Source organism: Scyliorhinus torazame, chromosome 18 (assembly GCF_047496885.1).
Source record: "Scyliorhinus torazame isolate Kashiwa2021f chromosome 18, sScyTor2.1, whole genome shotgun sequence".
Classification (NCBI taxonomy): domain Eukaryota; kingdom Metazoa; phylum Chordata; class Chondrichthyes; order Carcharhiniformes; family Scyliorhinidae; genus Scyliorhinus; species Scyliorhinus torazame.
Genome location: NC_092724.1, coordinates 44,862,181 through 44,883,851, shown reverse-complemented (window position 1 = coordinate 44,883,851; position 21,671 = coordinate 44,862,181). Strand labels below are relative to the sequence as shown.

Sequence of the window (21,671 nt, the reverse complement as noted above, 5' to 3'; positions counted from 1 at the left end):
AAAAAGTTGGTGTGCAGGTGCAACAGGTGATTAAGAAGGCTCATCGTGTTTTGTCTTTCATTGCTAGAGGGATGGAGTTCAAGACTAGGGAGGTTATGCTGCAATTGTATAGGGTGTTGGTGAGGCCACATCTGGAGTATTGTGTTCAGTTTTGGTCTCCTTACCTGAGAAAGGACATATTGGCACTGGAGGGAGTGCAGAGGAGATTCACTAGGTTGATCCTAGAGTTGAGGGGATTAGATTATGACGAGAGGTTGAGTAGACTGGGACTGTACTCATTGGAGTTTAGAAGGATGCGGGGGGATCTTATTGAAACACATAAAATTATGAAGGGGATAGATAGGATAGATGCGGGCAGGTTGTTTCCACTGGTCGGGGAAAGCAGAACTAGGGGGCATAGCCTCAAAATAAGGGAAAGTAGATTTAAGACCGAGTTTAGGAGGAACTTCTTCACCCAAAGGGTTGTGAATCTCTGGAATTCCTTGCCCAGTGAAGCAGTTGAGGCTCCTTCTTTAAACGTTTTGAAGAAAAAGATAGATACCTTTCTAAAGAATAAAGGGATTCGGGGATATGGTGTACGGGCCGGAGAGTGGAGCTGAGTCCACAAAGATCAGCCATGATCTCATTAAATGGCGGAGCAGGCTCGAGGGGCCAGGTGGCCTACTCCTGTTCCTAGATCTTGGGCGAAATTCTCCGGTATCGGCGCGATGTCCGCCGACTGGCGCCCAAAACGGTGCAAATCAGTCGGGCATCGCGCCGCCCCAAAGGTGCGGAATGCTCCGCATCTTGGGGGGGCCGAGCCCCAACCTTAAGGGGCTAGGCCCGGGCCGGACGAATTTCCGCCCCGCCAGCTGGCGGAAAAGGCCTTTGGTGCCCCGCCAGCTGGCGCGGAAATGACATCTCCGGGCGGCGCATGCGCGGGAGCGTTAGCGGCCGCTGACGGCATTCCCGCGCATGCGCAGTGGAGGGAGTCTCTTCCGTCTCCACCATGGTGGAGACTGTGGCGAAGGCGGAAGGAAAAGAGTGCCCCCACAGCACAGGCCCGCCCGCGGATCGGTGGGCCCCGATCGTGGGCCAGGCCACCGTGGGGGCATCCCCCGGGGCCAGATCGCCCCGTGCCCCCCCCAGGACCCCGGAGACCGCCCGCGCCGCCTTGTCCCGCCGGTAAGGTAGGTGGTTTAATCTACGCCGGCGGGACAGGCATTTTAGCTTCGCGAATATCCGGTGCCGGAGAATTCGGCAACCGGCATGGGTGGGATTCACGCCAGCCTCCGGCGATTCTCCAACCCGGCGGGGGGTCGGAGAATCTCGCCCCGTATGTTCTTATGTTATGGCTACACTCCCCTTCCACCAGCCAAGTACTCAAGCAGCCCAGTGGTGGTGGTCACACTGAGAACCTGGAATCAATTCAGGCACCACTTTGGGCTAGTCGCAATGTCTGCCATGGCCCCCATCTACAAGAACCATAGGCTTACCCCTATGACAACAGACACCCCCAGTAAAAGGTGGCGGTAGGACGAAGGAGTACTGACGGTAGGGGACCCTGGGAAACTGACAGACACGCTCCAGCTCCCGAAAGGGAACTAGCTCCGATACATGCAAGTAAGGAACTTCCTGCTCACGGATACAACAATGATCCCCCAGCTACCAGGACACTCCCTAATGGACAGATTTCTAACCACGGGCGAACTAGGGGAGGGTAGTGCTGACATGTATGGACCAGTACTGGAAAAGTTACAGTCATCAAGGATGAGACGTGGGAACAGTGGGAGGAAGAGCTAGGCACGGAGATAGGGGGAGGACTCTGGATCGAAGCACTGTATAGGGTGAACTCCACCTCCTCATGTGCAGGGCTGAGCCTGACGCAGATAAAGGTAGTGCACAGAGAGCACTTGACCAGGATACGCATGAGTGGGTTCTTCCTGGAGGTGGAGGACAAATGCGAATGGTGCCAGGGAGGCCCAGCCAACCACACCCACATGTTCTGGCTCTGTCCCAAATCTGTCAGGTACTGGACCGCCTTTTTCAAGGCCATGTTCAAGGTTGTGGGGGTGGAGCCATGCCCACTAGTGGCGGACTTCAGGGTATCGGAACAGCCAGAACACTTTACAGGGAGAAGGGCAGACGCCCTATCGTTTGTCTCCCTGATCGCCCGTAGGAGACGCCTGCTCGGATGGAGATCAGCAGCGCCACCCAAGGCCACGGACTGGCTGTCCGACTAGCGGAATTCCATAAATTGGAAAAAATAAAATTTTCCATTCGCGGATCAGAGAAAGGCTTTCACCACACATGGAAGCAATTCACCAGCCTGTTCCAAGACCTGTTTTTTTACCAGCAACCAATAAAGGAAGAGTGGGGGGAGGGGGGGATGGGGAGGGAGAGGCGGGACAGAAATGGGTAATGAAAGAAGAAAAGCGGTGGGGGAGGGGGCAGGAAAAGGGAAGGGAGGGGACACACCAACCAGGATTCAGGGCAAGCAAGGCAGAGGAGCCAGGGGGGGACAAAGGGCAAGGAAACACATGGGTGTGTTCACAACAGTGGCACCAAGGGCCTGGGTGGCACCAAACACACCCCTGGTATGTTTAATAGCAGCAGGCGACATGCATAAAATTATAACAGCATGTTTGTGGCAACCGATCACTGAGGGACCAAAGTGAGGGCCTCCGCATTTGTACACACGTTACATTTGTATACATACCTGTTTATATTCCTCATTTTAAAAAAAATGTTCTTGAATACCCACTAAGTAAATATCTCTTTATTATTGTGCAATGTTCCTTACAATGTTGTCATAAATTCAAAACCAATAAAAATACTTTAAAAAAAAAGAAAGGCCTATCACCTGTGCCTCGAGGACTCTGACCCATGTTGAATAAACTTACTTTACAAAAAAGAGGCACTAAACATAATCTTTGAAGTGAAAAAGTTCCATCAATATGTCTATGGACGGCATTTCATAGAATCATAGAAATTACAGTGCAGGAGGCCATTCGGCCCATCGAGTCTGCACCGGCCTTTGGAAAGAGAACCCGACTTAAGCCCAGGCTTCCACCCTATCCTCGTAACCCAGTAACCCCACCTAACCTTTTGGACACTAAGGGGCAATTTAGCATGGCCAATTCACCTAACCTGCACACCTTTGGACTGTTACCTACCACAAACCTCTGTTGGGCTTATTTAGGGAGGATAAGACAATTCCACCCATAGCTTCAGAGAGGATCCAATGCTGGATCCTGTTGTTGGCTGCCTACAAGAATACGTTTCAACATAGGCCAGGCACACACATTTCAAACACGGACGCTTTAAGCCGCCTTCCCCTATTCAAACGTTTACCGCCTCTGCCAGTACACAGGAAATTGTACTTGTTTTAAACTTTCTTGATATGTAGCAAGGGTCGGCATGACAGGTCAAGTTTTGGACACAAAGAGACCCCATAGTATCTCGAGTCAAAGACATGGTCCTCCACAGCTGGCATCATGATAACAGGGCTGAGCAACTATGACCTTTTCCGATAAGAAATGACGATAGTGTATTATTATGGGGAGCACATATGGTAATTCCCACTCCCACTAGGAAGTTATTATTGCAAGAGCTACACTGTGCCCATCCTGGGATGACAAAGATATAAATACTCGCACGCAGTTATGTGTGGTGGCCCGGGATAGATAGTGACGTACAGAATCGAGTGAAACAATGTGACCAGTGCCGAATGCGGCAAAACTTACTGCCTGCGGCCTTAATGCATCCTTGGAGGTGGCCAGATCGACCATGGGTACGACTACACATTGATCTTTCAGGCCCATTCATAGGCTCCATGTTCTTGCTCATCTCCAAATGGTTAGACTTACTCAAAATGAAGTTCACAACCTCATCAGCAACAGTAGAAAAACCCTAACAGACATTGGGCACCCTTGGGTTGCCTGAGCGGCTGGTCTCAGATAATGGAACTGCTTTTACTTGTCAAGAGTTTCAGCATTTCACGAGAACCAACAGTGTTCAACATATTCAAACCGCCCTGCTTCAAATGGACTGGCTAAGGGAGCTGTCCAAACATTCAATGCAGCCATGAGGAATCAGTCATCAGTCATCAGTCTCGACAAACCGGAATAGCCCGTTTCCTGCTCATCTATAGAACAACCTCTTGTTGCCACAGGTGTCCCACTTGCTGAGTTGCTAATAGACAGATACATTAGGACACGGTTGGATCTGATATTTCCGAATTTGGCGGGGAGGGTGGAAACAAAACAGAACGCACAGAAGAAACATCATGACTCAAGAAAACCTGAGAGAACATTTGAGGTGGACGGTCTCGTACACATAAAGAATTTTGGTGCTGGTCCAAATTGGATCCCTGAACAATCGTGGCCAGAAGAGGTCCAGTGTTGTGAGAGATAGATGTCCAAGGAAGAAAGGTGAAGAAACACCTGGACCATTTGAGAAGGAGAGAATCGCAAATCGAACCAGTGGGGCAGCTCGCCCCTAGTATACCTGCCAGACGAAAGTAATACAACAGCAAGCTACCCCGAGGAAGGGCCCAGTAAGGTTCCTGAGAGAACAGGGAAAATTATCTGCACCAATGCACCTTCGCAAGTCGAGAGTCAACCCATTGAGGTTCAAACTGAAGTAACTTCTACTGCGGGAGCAGCACTGGTGAATTACGATGCTCCTGAAGGATCAGGACCGACTTACCTTATAAGGGACTGTGTTGAGTTCCATTTGTTGTATAATGTTGTAAATAGTTTCATTGTTGTCGTAATGTCAATTGGGGACTTATAAAGGGGGAGGGGTGTGGTCGCGTGCCCCTTTAAGGGGATGAGTTCTTAGAGGGTCTTGTGACCCTCAAGCCAATTGGGCTGGAACACGTGAATCCTGGGGACTAAGCGTGGGTTTTACTGTTAGTTAGGAGTTTGTTGTCGTAGAATACAGTAACCTTTATCTCACCCTCTGTAAATATTTATATACCTTAATAAACCATTTATTCGTTGATCTACTTGGTGGTTTCCCACCTTTCAAGATATTACATTTAAGAAAGCTGAAATACAGCCTGAGAAAGAATAATTTGCCATATAACTGGGATCTAACTCAAATTGTAAAACAAAAAGGAAAGACTGCTTCTATTGATCGGTGAATCGCCACTGGTAGAAGTTAGAAGAAATATTTTTCCACACATGCTGGAAATAGAATCTTCCTTTGTAACAAATTGTTATTCGTGCAAAAAGTCTGGGATAATTTAAAAGGTAATGGAATACGTATTCACAAAGGGATAATGTTAAAGGATGTATGAGGAAGGGGAGAGATATGGGGCGGGGTTCTCCGCGAACCGGCGGGGCCACTCTGGCGCCGAGTGGCGTGAACCATTCCGGCGTCGGGCCGCCCCAGAGGTGCAGAATCCTCCGCACCTTCAGGGGCTAGGCTGGCGCTGGAGTGTTTGGTGCCGCGCAAGCCGGCGCTAAAGGGCTTGGCGCCACGCCAACCGGCGCCGAAGGGCCTCTGCCGGCCAGCGCGAGTTGGCGCATGCGCGGGAGCGCCAGCGTGTGCTGGCATCATCCCAGCACATGTGCAGGGGGGTTCTTCTCCGCACCGGCCATGGCAGAGGTTGACAGCAGCCGGTGCGGAGGGAAAGAGTGCCCCCACGGCACAGGCCCGCCCGCGGATCGGTGGGCCCCGATCGTGGGCCAGGCCACAGTGTGGGCACCCCCTGGGTGGGGCCAGATCCCCCCCACTCCCCGAGGACTCTGCAGGCCGCCTGTGGAGCCAGGTGCCGCCGGTTGTGTTTTGTGCTGTGTTGTACGCCGGCAGGACCCGCCGAAAACGGGCAGCCACTCGGCCCATCGCGGGCTGGAGAATCGCCGGGGGGGGCCGCTGCCAGCAGCCACGGACCGGCACGCCGCGATTTCCGCCCCCGCTGGCTGCCGAATTCTCCGGCGGCGGGATTCACGCCACCCCCCGGCGATTCTCCAACCCGGCAGGGTAGCACGGTAGCATTGTGGATAGCACAATTGCTTCACAGCTCCAGGGTCCCAGGTTCGATTCCGGCTTGGGTCACTATAAGACCATAAGACATAGGAGCGGAAGTAAGGCCATTCGTCCCATCGAGTCCACTCCACCATTCAATCATGGCTAATTTCAACTCCATTTACCCGCTCTCTCTCCATAGCCCTTAATTCCTCGAGAAATCAAGAATTTATCAACTTCTGTCTTAAAGACACTCAACGTCCCGGCCTCCACCGCCCTCTGTGGCAATGAATTCCACAGACCCACCACACTCTGGTTGAAGAAGTTTCTCCTAATCTCTGTTCTAAAGTGACTCCCTTTTATTCTAAGGCTGTGCCCCCGGGTCCTAGTCTCCCCAGCTAATGGAAACAACTTCCCTATGTCCACCCTATCTAAGCCATTCATTATCTTGTAAGTTTCTATTAGATCTCCCCTCAACCTCCTAAACTCCAATGAATATAATCCCAGGATCCTCAGACATTCATCGTATGTTAGGCCTACCATTCCTGGGATCATCCGTGTGAATCTCCGCTGGACCCGCTCCAGTGCCAGTATGTCCTTCCTGAGGTGTGGGGCCCAAAATTGCTCACAGTATTTTAAATGGGGCCTAACTAATGCGGTATAAAGCTTCAGAAGTACATCCCTGCTTTTATATTCCAAGCCTCTTGAGATAAATGACAACATTGCATTTGCTTTCTTAATTACGGACTCAACCTGCAAGTTTACCTTTAGAGAATCCTGGACTAGGACTCCCAAGTCCCTTTGCACTTCAGCATTATGAGTTTTGTCACCGTTTAGAAAATAGTCCATGTCTCTATTCTTTTTTCCAAAGTGCAAGACCTCGCACTTGCCCACGTTGAATTTCATCAGCCATTTCTTGGACCACTCTCCTAAACTGTCTAAATCTTTCTGCAGCCTCCCCACCTCCTCCATACTACCTGCCCCTCCACCTATCTTTGTATCATCGGCAAACTTAGCCAGAATGCCCCCAGTCCCGTCATCTAGATCGTTAATATATAAAGAGAACAGCTGTGGCCCCAACACTGAACCCTGCGGGACACCACTCGTCACCAGTTGCCATTCCGAAAAAGAACCTTTTATCCCAACTCTCTGCCTGACGTCAATCCATGTTAGTACCTTGCCTCGAATGCCATGGGCCCTTATTTTACTCAGCAGTCTCCCGTGAGGCACCTTATCAAAGGCCTTTTGGAAGTCAAGATAGATAACATTCATTGGCTCTCCTTGGTCTAACCTATTTGTTATCTCTTCAAAGAACTCTAACAGGTTTGTCAGGCACGACCTCCCCTTACTAAATCCATGCTGACTTGTCCTAATCCGACCCTGCACTTCCAAGAATTTAGAAATCTCATCCTTAACAATGGATTCTAGAATCTTGCCAACAACCGAGGTTAGGCTAATTGGCCTATAATTTTCCATCATTTCCTTGTTCCCTTCTTGAACAGGGGGGTTACAACAGCGATTTTCCAATCCTCTGGGACTTTCCCTGACTCCAGTGACTTTTGAAAGATCATAACTAAAGCCTCCACTATTTCTTCAGCTATCTCCTTTAGAACTCTAGGATGTAGCCCATCTGGGCCCGGAGAGTTATCAATTTTTAGACCTCTTAGTTTCTCTAACACTTTCTCCTTTGTGATGGCTACCATATTCAACTCTGCCCCCTGACTCTCCTGAATTGTTGGGATATTACTCATGCCTTCTACTGTGAAGACTGACGCAAAGTACTTATTTAGTTCCTCAGCTATTTCCTTGTCTCCCATCACTAGATTACCAGCGTCATTTTGGAGCGGCCCAATGTCTACTTTTGCCTCCCGTTTGTTTTTAATGTATTTAAAGAAACTTTTACTATCATTCCTAATGTTACTGGCTAGCCTACCTTCATATTTGATCCTCTCTTTCCTTATTTCTCTCTTTGTTATCCTCTGTTTGTTTTTGTAGCCTTCCCAATCTTCTGACTTCCCACTACTCTTTGCCACATTATAGGCTTTCTCTTTTGCTTTGATGCATTCCCTAACTTCATTTGTCAGCCATGGCTGCCTAATCCCCCCTCTGATAACCTTTCTTTTCTTTGGGATGAACCTCTGAGTACTGTGTCCTCAATTACTCCCAGAAACTCCTGCCATTGCTGTTCTACTATCTTTCCCACTAGGCTCTGCTCCCAGTCAATTTTCGTCAGTTCCTCCCTCATGCCCCTGTAGTTACCTTTATTTAACTGTAACACCTTTACATCTGATTCTACCTTCTTTCTTTCAAATTGGAGATTGAATTCTACCATATTATGATCACTGCCTCCTAAGTGTTCCCTTACTTTAAGATCTTTAATCAAGTCTGGCTCATTACATAACACTAAGTCCAGAATGGCCTGTTCCCTCGTGGGCTCCATCACAAGCTGTTCCAAAAAGCCCTCCTGTAAACATTCAATGAATTCCCTTTCCTTGGGTCCACTGGCAGCATTATTTACCCAGTCCACCTGCATATTGAAGTACCCCATGATCACTGTGACCTTGCCTTTCTGACACGCACTTTATATTTTGTGGTGCATTTTGTGCCCCTGGTCCTGACCACTGTTAGGAGGCCTGTACATAACTCCCATTATGTTTTTTTTGCCTTTGTGGTTCCTCAACTCTACCCACACAGACTCCACATCATCTGACCCTATGTTGTTTAGTGCTATTGATTTAATTTCATTCCTAATTAACAAGGCAACCCCGCCCCCTCTGCCCACCTCCCTGTCTTTTCGATAGGTTGTGAATCCCTGGATGTTTAAATGCCAGTCCTGAACCCCCTGCAACCACGTCTCTGTGATGCCTACCACATCATACCTGCCAGTCACAATCTGGGCCACAAGCTCATCTACCTTGTTCTGTACACAGCGCTCATTTAAATATAGCACCTTTAATTCTCTATTGACAGTCCCCTTTTGTTTTCTTAGTGTGGTGGACCTTGGTTTACTGAGCCTTTCCATACACTGTGTCATATTTTGTGGGATGGGGACTATCGTAATCTCTCCTGAGTTCTGTCTTTTCGTGCTTTTTTGTATTCCTAAGCAGCTACGCTTCCCACTGATTACTTCACCTCTTGGTTCCCTGACTTTCCCTTCCCCCCCAATCTCTAGTTAAAAGTCCTATTGACCACCCTATTTACTCTTTTCGCCAGAACACTGGTCCCAGCTCGGTTCAGGTGGAGACCATCCCAACGGTATAGGTCCCCCCTGTCCCAAAACTGATGCCAGTGTCCCATGAAAAGGAACCCCTCTTTCCCACACCACTCTTTCAGCCACGTGTCACTGTCTGTGCGGAGTCTGCACCTCCTCCTCGTGTGTGCGTGGGTTTCGTCCGGGTGCTCCGGTTTCCTCCCACAGTCCAAAGATGTGCAGGTTAGGTGGATTGGCCATGATAAATTGCCCTTAGTGTCCAAAATTGCCCTTAGTGTTGGGTGTGGTTACTGGGTTATGGGGATTGGGTGGAGGTGTTGACCTTGGGTAGGGTGCTCTTTCCAAGAGCCGGTGCAGACTCGATGGGCCGAATGGCCTCCTTGTGCACTGTAAATTCTATGATAATCTATGATAATCCCGCCCATGAAATTCAGATGAAGAATCAGCAGCAGCCCAGGCCTATAAGGAAGGTCTGTAATTAACTGATTCTGTGGGTCTGACCGACTCTTTAGATTATAACATCCAGCCATTACACAAGAGTTCAGAAAATAGAAACGAACCATTGAAAACAAAGAACATGTCAGCCTTAAGCAATGAGAATTGTACATTGGTTATTAAACAGCACTCCCTTCCAATTTTAACAGGCAAGCAATCTGAAAATAACTAACAGAAATATTTTAAACAGCATCGAAAAATTAGAAAGGCTTCAAATTCCAAAATGAAAATACAAAATACTGTAATTAGACTTCGGAATCCTTCAGATCTCCATTGAAAATCTGCAATACCTTTTCTTCCAGACCTGCTGAACTTTCTAACTTAAAGGGATTTTTACAGACTTGCCTTCGGTTAACTGCTGTGGAAGCTGTCGGTACGGAGGGTGCCCATGTGGGATTGTGGCCGCTTCAGCTCCACACTGGGTATAAATCATTCACAGACTCCCAATTTGTCACATTAGCAACAGAAGTGCTGGCCTCTCCAACAAAAAGGGGAAGTGCTTATAGACACACATACACACACCAAACCTGCGGATGTGAAACTCAGATGCAGATGTAAAAACACTTACTTCTGCTTTTCCATTCAATGTTCCCCAATGTGCTGCCCAGCAACGTGCTCCCAATAAAGCAGAACATCGAGATTTGCAGGCAATAACCCAGCAAAATCAGAAGGTTTGAAATCAGAAACCACTGGAATGGTTGATGGCTCATTGGGTAAATACACAGCCTGGCGAGATTAATCCCGAGGGAAGGAAAAGGCTTGCATTCATGGGTGTGGAGATGCCGGCGCTGGACTGGGGTGGGCACAGTAAGAAGTCTCACAACACCAGGTTAAAGTCCAACAGGTTTATTTGAAATGATGGGGAAAATTAGAAATAACAAGGCATGAAGTTGTGAAAGAAAATGGGTCAAATAATATGGAAGTAACACAGGAATGTTAGGCTATAAGTTACTTTGGCCAGACTCATGGTAAAACAGATTTTAGCAAGAGTCAAAACTAGCTTGCAACAACAACAAAGTTAACGCCCCTCACAACAATGTGTTTCACTGCTGTTGTACCCTCAATAACGACGCTAGAGAGTAAAACGGCAAAGAAGGCTTTAATAAGCTAAGAACTAGCCTGGTGCCGAGACGGGTGCTTACTGGGTGCCGCCTGCAAGGCGGCCCCTTATATACGACTCCCAGGTGGGCAGAGCCGGAGGCGGAGTCCCCCAGGGTTCCAAGCCCGGTCTTAAAGGGGACATCACCTTACATGATGATAAGGGTCCAGTAATACAATAACTGTTCATCACATTCATCCCCTGTTTAAAAAAAACGAAGTCCGGCGGGGGTGAAGTGGAATCATAAGTCCATTCGTTTCGGCGGCCTGATCGTCCTCATCGACCTCCTCAGCTCAGGCGGTGGTGCGGCGGACACGGACGTCTTAGTTGAGGGTATGTCCGGGAGCACGGTGGTCGGAGCCTTGGTCCAGGTCAGAGAACAGTACAGCACAGAACAGACCCTTCGGCCCTCAATGTTGTGCCGAGCATTGTCCGAAACCAAGATCAAGCTATCCCACTCCCTGTCATTCTGGTGTGCTCCATGTGCCTATCCAATAACCGCTTGAATGTTCCGAAAGTGTCCGACTCCACTATCACAGCAGGCAGTCCATTCCACACCCTAACCACTCTCTGAGTAAAGAACCTACCTCGGACATCGCTCCTATATCTCTCACCCTGAATCTTATAGTTATGCCATGTTAGCATGGAGGAAGGTTCAATTAGAGGCTGAGTGTTGTGCTGGGCGCGAGCAGGCAGTTTAAAAAAAAAGAATTTATGGGACGTGGGCGCAGCTGGCTGGGTCAGCTTTTATTACCATCGCTGCCTGCCCTTCATTTCAGAGCATTTACCAATCAACTAATTTGCTGTGGATCTTGAATTATATGTCGGCCAGACCAAATAAAGACGGCAGATTTCCTTCCCTAAAGGACAAATCCGGAGTTGGACCTCAATGCTCTTGGTGGTTTGTAGATGGGATTCTGAAGTTTAGCTCAGGGTCAAAAAGGACACGGACAATGCAGATCATTGTGTCTAGCAAAGTAAGATGGGATGGGTGGAGGAATTACTGAACTGAGGGGAGCGGATGGGATATTAATTGGGAGCAGAACAGGTTAGCTTCAAACTCAGCAATGTCAATTTGCAGAAATTTCTGGCTTAATTATCTCAATGTCAGACAAGTGGTCAGGCAAGTGTCCCGAGGGCAAGTCTAGCCAGGTGTTGTCAATGTACACAAAAACACACAAAGATTCTATTCTACGCACTTTGGAATGCATCAAGATTCTACTTTCTGCCTCCATACTAATTTGGTCAAGGGACAGAGAATGGAATCTTGGTGCATTCCAAAGGTATTCAAACCCGTTGAGGAGGAAATGCCATTGCAGTAGAGGTGCTGGCTGAGCAGGAACACAAGACTGCACCTCACCATGGAGCAAGAGGCAGACAGAATAGCATGGATTGGAAGACCAGGTGGACCCAGCAGAGATAGAAGGCCAGAAGGGATAGCATACCATGGCAGAGTACTGAATGGGTGACTGTCCTGGACAGTCCCAAAACATCAGACAGGAAAGAAACAAAAGGTATTTGAAACAAGAAAGTGTGGGAGAGATTAGTCCACAGCTGTGTTGCTCTGTTTATTTGGTTATAAATATGGCGGTCAATATGGTCGCTTTTCTTAATCCTAATTATGAGTATGCTTTCAGAGTCGCCAGGTATCTCTCGATACCGCCACAAGGTTCAATCCGAATACCAATCAAAGAGGCAATACACCAGTTAGTTAGTTCAAAGTCAATACTATTTATTTACACACACAGTAAGATCTACTTGTGCACAACAGAACTACAATCTAAACTATCTCTAACGCTAACGCCTATACTTAACTTCGGGTGCCCCTCAGTCAGAGGAACAATGGCCGTTGTTCGGTTCTGTGGCTGCTGGGGTGGAACTGGTACGGGATAACAGCTAAGGTCGTGTGTCTGGTAGCGTGCGTTGATCTTGGACTTACTTGTTCTGGTGCAGCTGTTGGGCAGGTCTCTCCTTGGTGAGAGCCGGAGCCAAGAGAGTGATTCTCTCTTGGGGGATCCTTCCTTCTTATACCCAAAAGGGACTTCGCACGCTTTTGGGCGGGCCTTGAACCTGGCCCCAATTAATTGGGCCGATTCTCAATTGTTCCTATCGATTTCCTCCAATAAAAGGGGTGGGTGCCCTGATGGCTGGGTGTGTCCTAGGTGGTCGTTGGCCTGCTTTGTTTCAGTCTCCTCTGGCGCCGGGGTGTCTGCCTTAGTACCGGTTACTCAAATGTCACTCTTTTGTCCCCGGAGATGGGCCATTAGTATGCTAATGGGTTTGCAGTTTTGGTCTTGTCCGAGAGCTGCGGCTCCAATATACAGACAAACTTTGAACCTGCTTGTTTTCTCAGTATTGTCCATTTTCCCTGCAATCTTTGCAAAGTGTCCATTTTGTAATCGGGAAGTGGCCATCCCAGATGGCGACACTCCCTCCTAGTGGTCCTCAACACGAAGGGCGAAGGATCACATTATCACGTCGTCTTCATTCTCTGACCAAGCGGGGCACCCATAAGCACTCCACGGGATCTACACTGCCCTTATTCTATGAAACGCAATTTTTATCTAAAATCATTTTACATACATAAATTATTATAAAACTCTACGGGGCGCTATAACATTCAGGCATGCATTACAAAATAAAAAACTGGAACCTCCAACTATCCTCAATAAACTATCCTCACTCAAACAATCAAAAATAATCTACGACACTTTAAACTGTACCAATAGCAGCAACACAAGTTTCTCTGGCTTGGCAGTCAAGCACAGAGGTTTACATTTCTTTATTGAACAAAACACACACAAAGAAAAACGGATGCACTTTAATTCACTCAAGGGGTTGGGGAGGTTTGGTGAAGTCCGAAAATAGGGGACCTAAACATGTATACCAGGGTGCGAGAGGGCAGGCTCTCCTTCACCATTTTCTGAGTCTAAGTGTCTGCACGATACTGCAGTGTATTGCCAGTACTAAGAATGATTCTACTATGTAAGATAGTGAATACCAGGTTATAAACCTGTCACACCAGGTCGGGGTGTCGGTAACTGTCTCGGGGGTAACTATCTTGGGGTTAACTATCTTGGGGTTAACTCTCTCGGAGTACAGTGTATGGCAGGGGTGGGAATCATTCATGGCCTGTGTGGTAGGGGTCAGGGGGGTAGCGTCCGCGCGCAACTGAAGGGATCCTGCTAAGATCCAGGTGAAAAACGTGAAGGTTGTCTTCATCTTTCCTTTCGTCGGTCTTCTTCCTTTTCTTCCTCTGGTGTTCCTGAGGTTCCGGAGTTCTGTGGACACATGCATGATATCTGTTATTATCTTGCTTAAGATCTCGTTTTTATGTCTGTCTGTCCTTTGTTACCAATTACCCATTATAATTGGTCACCATCTGTGACTCCCTCATTTAAAAAAAAAAACCAAATATTTGGACAAGACATCCGAGAAAAGGCCGTCTCGCAGCCTGTGCAATCTACTATTCTAGTGCTTGAGGATGTAAATAGCATACAGAAGCAACCTAAGGGTTGCCAAAAACAAACAAAAGAATTTCGAACTGAAAGTGCCAAAATGGGGTGCGCATGCACCGCGGCGGGTAAGAAATGGGTGGAATCCCCGGGTAGGACGGTGACCAGTGCTGTATGTGCTCTACCCGAGCATAGCTGACCAGAGGGGGTCCTCAGGCAGGGCGGGGACCAGTGCCGTTTCTCCACTGCCTGAGCGACCGGCAAGAACGGGTAAGAATCTGATCATCGTGGGGCTGCTTCTTGTGATCGAATCAGGAGAGTAGCTATGAGTGGTGTCTGCCGACAAACTAGTTCCTCTGAACGGTTGTCTGTGGACAAACTTGTTCCATTAACAGCCATTGGGCGTCAAAAGGGTGGTGGCGTGGGGCCTGAAAAACTTTCAAATTCACAAACAACAAACATGTACATTAAACAAACAAACATACAACAAACATGGTGCAGGTTCCATCAGAAAGGACACTGTATCTTTCCATCGGTTCCTTCTTTCCATCATGTGGACACCTCATTGCTCAGTACCGAACAGGGTCGCAAAGGGATTCGTTTGGTGGTAATCAGACTCTATGTCATCATCTTCTCTCGGCTGCCATACTCTTGACTGGAGTAGTTTGGTTAAAGCTGCTTGGGGTGAATTGGGGTCCATCTCATCATTCCAGGTGAGCCTGAACAAATTGTCTCGGTGCCAGAATCGTGTGTCGAGGTTGGAGCTACTAGGTTTTAATCCGTAATTGTCGGGCGGTGGGTCTGGGTCAGAGGCTTTGATGTATGTGATTTCGAAGGGGTCGCTGGAATCATGCTTGGATTCGCTGGGAATGGGGCCTGGTGCAGGGGTATAATCATAACGTGGTGCGCTGTGGCTGTCGTCATGGCTATCGCTATCGCTGTCGCTGCTGGTTGAAGGAAGGGAGAGGCGGAGTCGTGCCTCTGGGGGGTGGGGTTGAAGATGTGTCTGAGGACGGGTCGGACTGGCTGGGGGAGGGTAGGAATTCATCATCTGTGGGCAGGGCGTGCTCGTCTGCTGCTGCGAGCAAGATGTGGTGTGCATGGTTGTTCTGCGAGCCATAAGCCTTAAGCTGGTTCATGTGAAACCACGCAGACTTGCCATTGGGATATGTGATCTTGTATACTGAGGGGCTTACTTTGTCCGAAATGTAGTACGGTCCAGAAAGTTTGGGGGAAAGGAATGAACTGGGGTTGTATAGGGAAAGCATCACTTGCTGCCATACTACAAACTCGGTGGCATGTACCTTTTTGTCGAAAAAAGCTTTGCTTTGTTTCCTCCTGGTCCCAAGTCTCACAGCTGCTGCGAGCTGGGCTGCCTTTATATTCTCAATAAGCTGCTGTACAGCATTTTCATGCGCGAGGGCGGTGACTGGCCAAATCCAATCCTAATAAATACTCTGTCCCTTTCATGGGACGTCCGGTCATGAGGGTGTGGGGGGTGTATCCTGTGGATGTGGATACCCTGTTTCGTAAGAACATCAGTGCAAATGGAAGAACTGAGTCCCGGGTGCTGTTGTTCTGTTGTACCATTTTCCTGAGAGCGGCTTTTAGAGTTCTGTTCATCCTCTCTACAATGCCGTTTGACTGGGGGTGGTAGGCTATGTGAAACTTCTGCCTAATTCCGAAAATTGTGAGGACGTTTTTCATTACTCGTCCTGTAAAATGGGTGCTTTGATCGGACTCTATACTGCATGGGAGGCCCCATCTTGCAAAGATGTGCTGTGTAAGGATTTTAGCTGTTGTTTTGGCCGTATTCGTTCTCGATGGAAATGCTTCCACCCATTTTGTAAAGGTGTCGATGACCACCAACACATACTTATAACTATTTCTGCAGGGGGGTAGGGGTCCTATATAATCTATCTGCAAATTCGTCCAGGGGCCATTAACGGGGCGGGTGTGACTAAGCTGAGCCTTTCTTGCATATCTGTCCGGATTGTTCTGGGCACAGATCAAGCAATTTTCAATGTAGAGAGTAACATCGGCTTTTAAATCAGGCCACCAGCAGAGCGGTCTGAGGTGGGCTAGGGTGGGTTCAATGCCCTGGTGTCCATGATTGTCATGGGACTGACAAATAATCTGGTTCCTGTCCTGGCTGGGAACTACATAAATGCCTTCTTTCAAAATCACACCGTCATTTTTCATTTCAGATAGAGTAGACTTTCAGAGACTATTTCCTCGGGTGGATGTAGCTGTTACGAGGGGGCACAACTATAAGGTTCAGGGTGGGAGATATAGGAGGGATGTCCGAGGTAGGTTCTTTACTCAGAGAGTGGTTATTAGTGTGGAATGGACTGCCTGCTGTGATAGTGGAGTCGGACACTTTAGGAACTTTCAAGCAGTTATTGGATAGGCACATGGAGCATACCAGAATGACAGGGAGTGGGATAGCTTGATCTTGGTTTTGGACAATGCTCGGCACAACATCGAGGGCCGAAGGGCCTGTTCTGTGCTGTACTGTTCTATGTGTGGTAATTGCGTTCTTAAACGTATCGTACGGGGCTGGGAAGGTTCCTTTTAAACCTTCCCTGAGGTTTTCATTGTCTTTTTGGGCTTTCGCTAGATCCTGAATGTTGGTCTGTGAGACCTGAACCGCGTGTACTGGGGTGCTCTCGGGGGGGGTTCCAAAAGTAACCATGTCTGGAACCTGCCTTCGCTAGGGCGTCTGCTTTAACGTTACCAGGGGGGATGAACGGTGATGACTGCGAACCTTAATTATGCCATATTTCCTATTTTTAGCTGACTCTAGGATATGTCGGAGTAATGGGGCTGAGGGTAGGGGCTTTTTGTCTGCGGAAACAAATCCTCTAGTTTCCCACAGGGGTAGGAATTCCATGAAGCTATTACAGACATATAAACTGTCCGAATAGATGTCTGCTGGGGTCGGAAACGAGTCAGGGTGGTCTACAATGTACGCTATGGCTGCCAGTTCTGCTGCCTGCGGGCCTAGATGTCCTGGCAACTTTAGTGAAATCTCATCTAGGGCGCGTCCTTGTGCGTCCTCTACGTAAATGCTGCAACCGGTGATTCTCTTTCCGTTCAAAACTGTGGAGGAGCCATCCACATAAATTTTCAGGGGTGCGCACGTGTCTGTGGGCTGGGGTCTCTGGGGTGTATTTCCTGCTGTCCTGGGAGCTGACATAGGTATAAATGGGCCTGTGTTGTGTTTTGTGGTGATGATCTCACACTCATGTGGGGTACCTGCATATTGCAAATTGTCGGCTAGGAAAGTGTGGGTCTTGGTTCTTTTAACTGTAATGTTCCGTCCCTGTAAAAGAAGGGTCCAACGGGCTGCCCGGATTTGGCTGACTGTGCCATCTTTAAGTCGACCGTCTAATAATAGCTGTGTTGGGGTGTGTTCAGTGAGAATGGTGATGGGGTTGAGTCCTGTAATGTAGGCGAAGTACTGTACTGCCCAAAAAACTGCGAGCAGGTGCCTCTCGCAGGCAGAAAATCCTTGTTCGACAGGATCTAACACACATGAGGCGTATGCCACGGGGCGTAATTGGTCATGGCGTTCCTGGAGGAGCACGGCCGAAAGGGTTCGGTCGGTGCTTGCAACTTCGATTGCATACGGGGAAAGTGGATCTGGGACCTGTAATGCGGGGGCTGTGCTGAGGGCTCTTTTTAAAGCATCCACGGCATCCGTGTGCTGTGGAAGCCATTCCCAAGGTGCTTGTTTCTTGAGAAGTTCGGATAGGGGCACTGCTTTTGTGGCGATACAGTCGATATGGTTTCTGCAGTAGCCAACCAGTCCTAGAAATGACCGAAGGGCTGAGACATTGTGGGGAAGGGGCAATTTGACGATCGAGTCAATTCTCTTTTGCTCGATCTCGCGTTTACCATGAGTGATTACTATACCCAAGTAAATCACTTTTTCCTGCAAAATCTGGGCCTTCTTGGGTTGACTTTACATCCAATCTGTTTTAGGAGTCCTAGGAGTTCGGCGAGAAGCGAAATGTGCTCTCCCTTTGTGTCTGTCTGTAGTAGCAAGTCATCTACATACTGGACCAGACAATCGGGTCGGGAAAATTTTGCTAGTCCATTTGCCAGCTATCGGTGGAAAATGGAGGGGGAGTTGTGAAAGTCATGTGGAAGGCACGTCCACGTATATTGTTGTCCCTGGAATGTAAAGGCGAATTTGTATTGGCACACTTTATCCAATGGAATGGACCAAAAGCCGTTGCTGATGTCCAAAACCGAAATTCTTTTTGACTGGAGTCCCTGTTTGAGCATGGTCTCGGGACTCATGGCTACGGTGGGAGCTGCTACTGGGGTTACTTCGTTCAGTTCCCGGTAATCAATGGTCAGTCGCCATGATCCATCAGGTTTCCTGACGGGCCAAATTGGAGCGTTATTCGTGGAGGCTACTGACCGGAGTACGCCTTGATCTAGCAAACTCTGTATTACTTTTGAGATTTCTCCCTCTGCCTCTTGGGGAAAACCATACTGCTTTTGGGGTCAGGGGTCGGGACCTGTAATATTGACCAAGCCAGCTATTTTGCCACAGTCGTGCTTGTGCTGTGCAAATGCTGCTTTGTGTTGCTGCAGGACTTCCTAACCTGTTTGTCCTGACTAATGGCTCGAGGGTCGAACCAGAAGTCTCCTACTGAGCTAATTCTGTTTTCACAGTCTCCAACTGTGAGCGTGGCGGGGGCTTGTGCTGCCTTTGCTATTCTCCATACACATTTATTAACTGGATCAAAAGAAAGGTTGTGGGAGCTCATAAAATCGATTCCTAGTATGTGTTCAGCTGTCTGGGGTAGATCGACCAAAACTACGGGGTGTTTAGTCGTAATGTTCCCTATTTGCATCGCTACAGGGGCTGTGATGTGTCCTTGTTGTAAATGACCTGTAAAGCCGCTGTGTGCGATGGTGTCTGTTGTGGGCCACGTGTCTCGCTGAAACATCGTGGAGGAAAGGAGTGTGGTGCGGGACCCTCCTGTGTCCCAAAGAAATTCTATGGGGTGTCCCTGGACTTTGCCTGCTACGATCGGTCTACCGGACTTGTCCCAAAGGGTGTCGCAGACCCAAGATGGGGAGCCCGAACACCGTCAGTCGGTGCCATTCATGTCTATGTTCTCTGAACGGGCGCTAACGCTATGGACTGGCTTTGCTCTATTCTTGTTTAGGGTGCCTGTCTGTTGGTTTCTCTGCTGCTTTTGGGGCGCTTGACACTCTCGTGCAAAGTGTCCTAATTGTCCACAGTTGTAACATTCCTGGGATTTTGGCCATAGTTGGCTGTTCCCGCCCTCATTTACCCATGCGGGGTTCTGGTGCGCTTTAACTGAATTCATGTCTGCCTGCTCTTCCTCGGGTTTTGCAAATGCGGTTTTGCCTTGGACGGATTGTTCCCAAGTGCGGGACAATCTTTTCAAAACCCATTTCTCATTGTGGGCCTCGTCTGAGGGGTCCTAATTTGCACAAGCTCTCTGTCCTGCCTCTGTCGCATGAGAGACTAGGATTCAAGTCCATTTGGCCATATTATCCGCGGACAAATGGGCGCGGGCTAACTCTCCGAATACCGCTAAGAAATGTATCCACAAGCGTCCAGCAAACACTGTGGGGTGCTCTGTTTTCTTTTGCCTACACATGTTTAGGCCTTCTACGGGGTCTCCTCTGTTATAGCCGATTGCATCCAGGATCGTTCCTATCGATTTCCTCCAATAAAGGGGTGGGTGCCCTGATGGCTGGGCATGTCCTAGGTGGCCGTTGGCCTGCTTTGTTCTGGTCTCCTTCAGTGTCAGGCTTCGGTGATTGCACTGGAAATCCAGTCCGAGCAGCAGGGGGGCGCAGAGATGGGGGAGGATATACAGTTTGAAACGGGTGTATTCGGCGCCCTGGATCGAGAGATCCGCAATACAATACCCCTTGATTTGGACTGAGTGGGACCCGGAGGCGAGGGCTATGGTTTGGGACACGGGATGCGTGCGCAAGGAGCAGCGCCTTACCGTTTCTGGATGAATAAAGCTCTCCGTGCTCCCGGAGTCGAAAAGGCATGGAGTGTCGCGCCCGTTGACCTGGACCTGCATCATAGAGTTCTGCAGGTGTTTTGGCCGCGTTTGGTCGAGGGTGATCGCTCCCAGTTGCAGGTAGTCCGAATTCTCAGCGGAGTCGGATTCGTAAAATGGCCGCCGCCATCGGTCGCACGTGTCGGGTCGAGAAGATAGCCACTGCCAAGATGGCCACCATGATTCGCACGAGGCAGATGAAGGGGGCGTGACGGGTCAATGCGCAGCCGCGTTGCGAAGCCTGCGGGCCTGTGAGCCTGATTTTTGGTCCTGCTGTTCTTTGTGTTTCTGGCCCTTGAGCCTGGCCAGGCAGACCCTCGCAAAATGCCCCTTCATCCCGCAGTCGCTGCAGATGGCGGAGCAGGCTGGGCAGCGTGGGCGTGGGTGCTGGCCCTGCCCACAGAAATAGCACGGTGTGTCCCCGGTCTGGGCGGGTTGCCGCGCGGCACAGGCCCCTAATGTGGCCGAGTCTGGGGAAGTCCAAGGGGGGTTCGCAGGTTCCGTGGGGTACGTGCCTAAATTATGTCTGGCCACTTACAGCGAGGTGGCGAGTGTTAGCGTGTCCTGGAGGTCTTTTGCCCCGTTTTCGAGTAGTCGCTGCCGGATGTAGGTCGACGGGATGCCGGACACAAAAGCGTCTCTGATGTGCAGGTTCATATGGATTCCCCCCGTCACATCCTGATGATTACAGTTCCTGGCGAGCGCGGTGACTTTTATACAAATTCGTCGAGCGTTTCCCCCGAGCGCTGCCGGCAGGTAGAGAGCAGATGCCGGGCATGTACCTCGATGATGGGTTTGACAAACCGCTTGCGTAGTATCTCGACCGCCTCATCGTAGGTAGTCGCCTTTTCGAGCGTGGCGGAGATTCTGTGACTCACCCGGGCGTGGAGTAGGCTCAGCTTGCATGGCCCCAGGATGGGAGTCTCTGAGGAGTCCAGGTAGGCCTCGAAGCATCGGAACCTGTATTGAAAATTTCCTTTGCCTCCGGTGTCCGTGCTTCCAGATTGAGCTTCTCTGGTTTTAGGCCTGCGTCCATCCTGATGTAGTTTAGCTTATTAAATTGTTGTGCCCTCAATAACGACGCTAGAGAGTAAAACGCTAAAGAAGGCTTTAATAAGCTAAGAACTAGCCTGGTGCCGAGACGGGTGCTTATTGGGTGCCGCCTGCAAGGCCCCCTATTTACGACTCCCAGGTGGGCGGAGTCGGAGGCGGAGTCCCCCAGGGTTCCAAGTCCAAGGGGACATCACCTTACATGATGATAAGGGTACAGTAATACAATAACCATTCATCACAACTGCTAAATACACAACCTAATATCAGTTATTCTATGATTCTTTCCATTATACTTGCACTTACAATATCACGCTAATAATTAAAACCACAATCAG

At 49.1% G+C, this 21,671-nt stretch overlaps 1 protein-coding gene and 1 long non-coding RNA gene across 2 annotated transcripts in view; both read right to left on the bottom strand.

Annotated features, from left to right (window-relative positions):
• malt2 (MALT paracaspase 2) overlaps nt 1–10,101 on the bottom strand; it is a 133,782-nt gene extending 123,681 nt beyond the window's left edge. The window contains exon 1 of the mRNA XM_072482696.1: nt 10,007–10,101. The gene's annotated coding sequence lies outside the window, so the exon portion shown is untranslated. The remainder of the gene's footprint in view (nt 1–10,006) is intronic.
• Nucleotides 10,102–10,491: 390 nt separating this feature from the next.
• Nucleotides 10,492–21,448, bottom strand: LOC140395184 (uncharacterized). The gene is made up of 2 exons (XR_011936123.1): nt 20,224–21,448; nt 10,492–14,041 (listed from the first exon to the last, which is right to left on the bottom strand). It is a non-coding gene; the product is annotated as an uncharacterized lncRNA (long non-coding RNA).
• Nucleotides 21,449–21,671: the final 223 nt, after the last annotated feature.